This window comes from Trichosurus vulpecula, chromosome 8 (genome assembly GCF_011100635.1).
Source record: "Trichosurus vulpecula isolate mTriVul1 chromosome 8, mTriVul1.pri, whole genome shotgun sequence".
Taxonomy (NCBI): Eukaryota; Metazoa; Chordata; class Mammalia; order Diprotodontia; family Phalangeridae; genus Trichosurus; species Trichosurus vulpecula.
Window position 1 is genome coordinate 22271232 of NC_050580.1, and position 6402 is coordinate 22277633.

Consider the following 6402-nt stretch of genomic DNA (forward strand, 5'->3'; position numbering starts at 1 on the left):
TTTCTAAAATATACAGAGAACTCAGTCAAATTTATAAGAATACAAGTCATTTCCCAATTGATAAATGGTCAAAGGATATGAACAGGCAGTTTTCAGAGGAAAAAATTAAAGATATCTATAGTCATGTGAAAAAATGCTCTAAATCACTATTGAATAGAGAAATGCAAATCAAAACAACTCTTAGTTACCACATCTCTCCTGTCAGATTGGCTAAAATAATAAAACAGGAAAATGATAAAAGCTCGAGAGGATGTGGGAAAATTAGAACACTGTTACATTGCTGGTGGAGTTGTGAACTGATCCAGCCATTCTGGAGAGCAATTTGGAACTATGCCTAAAAGGCTATAAAAATGTTCATACCCTTTGACACAGCAATACCACTTCTAGGGCAGTATCCCAGAGAAATCATACAAGTGGGAAAAGGGTCCATAAATTCAAAACTATTTATAGCAGCTCTTTTTGTGTTGGCAAAGAACTGGAAATCAAGGGGATGCCCATCAATTTGGGAATGGCTAAACAAGTTGTAGTACATGAATGTAATGGAATACTATTGTGCTATAAGAAATGGGAAGCAGGTAGATTTCAGAAAAACCCTGGATTTACATGAACTGATGCTGAGTGAAGTGAGCAGAACCAGGAGAACATTATACACAATTACAGACACTAAGTACCTCTGATGACTAACTGTGATAAACTTGACTCTTCTCAAGCAATGCAAGGTTCAAAGACAACTCCAAAAGACTCATGATGGAGCAAATGATTCACATCCAGAGAAAGAATTACAGAGTATGAACGTAGATTGAAGCAAATTATTTGCTCTCTCTCCTTTTTTTGTTTGCTTTTCTGTTTTGTTTCTTCTTTCTCATGGTTCATTCCATGGTTATAGTTCTTCTTTACAACTTGACTACTGTGAAAATGTGTTTAGTGTGAGGGTATATGTAGAACCTATATCAGATTGCATGCTGTCTTGGGTGGGGAGGGGGGAAGAGAGAGAGGGGGAGGAAATTTGAAACTCAAAAGCTTGAGGAACTGAATGTTGTAAAGTAAAACTAAAAATTAATTAACTAATTGAAAAAAATTTTTAAAAAAGAAATGTGATACTTCTGCCAAAACTTGAAGGAAAAAAAAGAAATGAGTTGCTGCACTGGAAGCTGGGACACTTAGAACCAGATCTCCTAGCATCTCATGACCCAGATCTTGGGCTCAGAGGAGGCAGCAGAGGAAGGGGCCTTAGCAAAGGGTTTTTGAGTGACTGTACTAATTTGAGAAAAAAATGTGCTGAGGTGCTAATCTCTTAAGGATTTAAAACTCCATAAAGAAACTCCCTTGGGAGGCAGCTGTATAAGCTGTCTTAGTTAGGCACAATGAAAGGCCCAGTTTGCTTCCCCAAAATGATTCATGTCAATTCAAATATTTAATGAGCACATGGACGCATGTGGACACACACACACACATACATTAGTGCCTTCCCCTTTCAGAGTAATGGACAATACTCTGTACATATCTTGTTACTGGAATATTGTCTCTGTGAGTCCCTTGAGGACAGGTGATATTTTTGCCCTTTCTTGTACCCCCAGAATATAGCACAAAACCTGGTACATAGTAAATTTTAATAAATTTTAATTTTTTATTGTTTAATAAATAAATATTTTATATAAATAGATAGATATATACATACATATCTATCATACAAATATCCAGCAATCCGATTCCTGAAAAAAAACTATGACTAAATTCCATCCCTGTGTCACCCTGCATACACACACCTATGGTCTTTTCACAGACTACGGCTGAAGAGCCTTTGAAGTCACCCATTGGAAAGGCCGGTGGATTTTGAGTCAGAGGGCCCCAGTTAGAATCCCATCCCTGTCATTTTTCATCTGTGTGACCTTGTACACAGGTCTCTGCACTTTCATTTCCCTTTTCAGAAAATAAGAAGCAAGACGCAAGACTAGGTGATGTTTATGGTCCCTTCAAGCTCCAAAAATGATGATCCTAAAGATTCCAGGAACTTCCAGCTAAAGAGGCAAAGGATTCCTGGTGGCTGTAGTGACAATAGATGTATTAAAAGATCGATAGTTTAAAAGTTATTGATGTAGAAAAGGGGAAGGGAACAGCAGCTAGTATGTGTCAGACACTGTGCCAAGCACTTTACAAAGTGGTCCTCACAACAACTCTGGGAGGTAGGTGCTATTAGTATCCTCAGTTCTTTATAGTTGAGGAAACAGAGGCAAACAGGGGTTAAGTGACTTGCCCAAGGTCACACAGCTCGTTAGTAAGTATCTGAGCCCAGATCTGAACTCTGGTATTAAAGTCCAGCATCCTATCTGCCGTCACATCTAGGAGTAATAGTAATCACTATTGTTATCTGAGAGGAAGCACAAGTGTCTTCATCTCTAAAATAAAATGGCCAGCCTAGGTAGCTTCTAAGGCCCCTTTGGAATCCTTTAATGTAATGAATGGGTACAGCATTGGCCTTGCAGTCAGAAAGACTGAGGTCTTCCTTAGAGTTCACTAGCCATGTGACCCTAGGAAAGTCACTTGATATCTTTGGGCTTCAGATTCCTCAACTAAAAAACCAGGATCATAATGGCTATAACACTGACCTCCTAGGATGGTTGCAAAAAAATAAAAAGAAATAATGAATATATGATATGTTACAAACTGCAAATCACTCCAAGTGGTGGCCATGTTTATTATCTAAAGTCAAAGACTCCCTCCAGCTTACCTCTTCCGGCTCTTCCATGCTCAGATGGCAATCAGCATTAAAACAAAACCAAGAGAGGCACAATTTTAGGCACCATGGTAAAATTTCACCCCAAAATACAATTTTTCTTTCCTTTTTTAGAAATGCCCTGGAAGTTGTGAGGAACTTATTCGGAGCTGTAGAGATGGGGCAAGTTGGGATTGGATGTGTTTCTAAGAAATTGAGCAACACAAAACCTAATTTCCTAAGGGAGAAAAGCACCCAAGGCTTAGGGGTTATCTTTTGTTTTAGAAGCTAGGAGTAGGATAAGGACATATTGGATTACCTAGAACCCTAATCATGCCATGTAAGTGAATGGATGGATGGATGGATGGATGGATGAGAAAGCAGTCACTAAGGACTTACAAGGTATTGAACACAGTAAAGCACTGGGGATACCAGGATAAAAACAAAGGTAGTCCTATCCCTCAATAAGCTTACATTCTATTAGAAGAAGCAACGCCTACAGAGGAGTGGAGCCCACTGCTAGCATTTATAGACACCTTTGAGTTCTGCAAATTGCTTTTCATGTGGTGTTTTGGTTCTGAAAGTTTACAGACATGGAGAGAGAGGACACAGAGGAGTGAGCCTACTTTTTCATGCTTCCTAATGGTACCAGAACTGGGTGGGAGGGAGAAGGTTGGGAAAGGGAGGTGATGTGGGCTCTGGTGTGGACATCAGGCAGTTGGGCATGAAAGAGATGTCTGGAAGGGAGGCCAGAAGTGAAGTGTGACTGGGATTTTCTTGAAATGGTGTCCCAGGAAAGAAGGTGCAATCAAGTGAACAGAGCTCTAGGGTAGATGATCCTCTAGGGTATGGTCGCTGGTATAGGTGGGGAGGTAGCTGGAGGGAAGACAGAGGAGGAGGTGCCTGGAGAGAGGACCAGTCCACTTTTGGACAGCTCTAAATGCTTCTATTTACTTTTTGTTTTGAGATAAGCTATCGGTATAATGATGTAATAAAATTACACAAGTTGTTCCCTTCAGCAAGATGAAACAGACTCAGGAAGAAAAAAATCTTCACCCATACAACGTATCTTGAGAGAATTCTATACAGGTGATAGGCTAACACCTTGCCAAACCATTGGCCTAAATATAAATATGCACATTGATAAGCAAATTGGCTTTCCTAGGGACTGCTGCTTAACCTGAATCCCAGCCCCCTGGGTGGGAAAGAACCTCAGCGGCCACCTAGTCTATAAATCTCGGCTATCGAACTCCACAAATGGTCATCCAGCCTGCATTTGTGCATTCCTCCAAGGAGAGATGATTCACTTCCTCTCAAGGTCACCTACTCCACTCCTGTATTTATGAAGTGGGACCATTATTACCTACACAGCATCAGCTGCATACATCCCTTTCTCTCTCCTCTTACAGCCTTCCCATTTCAGACTCTCATCCCCTTCTACTTCATCTATTATAAAAGCCTCCTACTTTATCTCCCGGCTTCTGGTCTCCCTCCTTTTCACTCCATTTTCCACACAGTTGACAAATGAACATCCCTCATATATGAGTTTAACTAGTCTCTCCTCTGCTCAGAGGCCTTCAGTGCCCTGTTGCCCCGAGGATAACCTGCAAACTCCTCACTCTGGTTTTTAAGGCCCTGCACAATCTGGCTCCCATCTGTCACTCTAGACTTCTTTTGTATTGATTGGCTTCGTGCTCTTTACATCCCAGTCAAAGTGGAAATGCTATCTCCTACTCCACGCATTCCATTCTACATGGACTACCTCATCACCACCACCTCCCTGAATACACTCAACTTCCTTCAAGGCTCATTTCTGGTAGCCTCCCCTCCTCTCTCCCTCCTTCTCTCCCTCCTCAATTTTCCATGTTCTAGATTTATTTGTGCGCATGCTTTGTTCCTTTGATATAATGTAAGTTCCTGAGGGCAGGGGCCATTTCCTTTCTGTCCAGGTAAATGCTTTTTTGTACTGAATGGAATTGAATTGCAAAATACAGTGTAAGTGATGTACTGAGCTGAGAGGGAGGAAGGAAGGAGGGAAGGAAGGAAGGAAGGAAGGAAGGAAGGGAGGGAGGGAGGAAGGAAGGAAGGAAGGAAGAAAGGAAGAAAGAAAGGAAGCAAGCATTTATTATGTACCTACTATGTGTCTGGTACTATGCTAAGCACTTTAAAATATCTCATTTGATCCTTACAAATTTGGGAGGTAGATGCTATTACTATCCCCATTTTATAGTTGGGGAAACTGAGGCTGGCTGAGGTTCATGTCTTGCCCAGGGTCACACAGCTAACAAGAGTCTGAGGCAGGATTTTAACTTGGGTCGTTCTGGCTCCAGGCCCAGCACTCTATCTGCTGGGCTAGATACAGTGGAGATGGGATTTACAACTCCATATTTTGACCCTTCTGATTTATATGCTAATAACAATAAAAGGGACCACTCAGAAAAATCCACCTAAATTGAAATAATAGATGTTTTATTGTACTTAAAATACATTTCCTAGACAGTGGGAAAAACAAGAACAGAGCAAAATTAACAGACACACACGGCAAAAAAGACACCCTGACAATCCCCTCACGGCAAATACGTCCATATTGTATGACATAAACAAGCTTGTCATTTACGTTCATTATAGAAATGAGCATCCCGAACTCTCATTGAAAAATAGAAAGATGCTTTAAACACAAAACCCACTGGTGAGTTTTTCTTCTTTCTTAATGACTGTTCTCACCAGCCAACACCTCATGGTGACCATGGAGTAAGGCACAAAAATTCCTGGAAACCATGGGAGTGGGGTCCAAAAGTTCTATCCAGAGCCGTCACTGCCCTGTAGGGTGACCTCAAGCAAGTGCCTGGATCTCCCAACCTCTCAGTTTCCCCATCTACAAAAGTGTCGGCTACTTTTTCCCTGGGACATTGTGAGGCAATTTGTGATTGTAAAGTGCTTTAGATGCCTCAGAAGGAAGACAACAGAGAGATATAAAATAAAATTTCATACTGTATACTTCCAAAAAAATTAGGAGAGAATTTTGGCACTAGAGAAAGGGTAATCCCTGTTTAAGAAGCCATCTGTGACTCTTCGAAACTTCCTCAGTGGCTTTTTTCTCTTTTTTGAACATTAAGAGAGTTACTCTTTCCATATGAGAAGTACCTTAGAACAACGTGGACTTGTTAAATGTCTCTTTCTAAGATGGGTTTCCTAGGCCTAGCTGGGCCAAAGCACCAATTTCTCATTCCCCTTTTTCACCTAACCAATGCCCTCCCCCCCACACACACCCATGGCTCCCCTCAAATCTGAAGAAAAACATTGTAAACAGTTATCATGGAAGAATGGCCACATTTATAGCAGCAAATGCTTCATCTGGCAGACGTGCAAATGTGCAGCTGGGCTGTATTCAAACTTAACGGAAGTCTCCCATTTGCACTAATGGAATGATCAAAATCAGGGTTTCCAATTTGGAAACATAGAGATAGAAATGCCCGCCTCCCACCTGGCCCCTTCCTTGGCAGAACATCTGTTGAGTGGGTGCCACCTAATGAGGGTGGGTTACATTTTGTTTAGCAAACAGTGGAGACCAGGTCCCAAGAATAGCAGCATGGTGGGAGCTCACCTGCCCCTCTGCAAACATCTTGAGGCCAGGAAACTGTGCTGTTAGTGTGTGTTCAGTGGGACACTGAATGAACTCAAGATGTTTA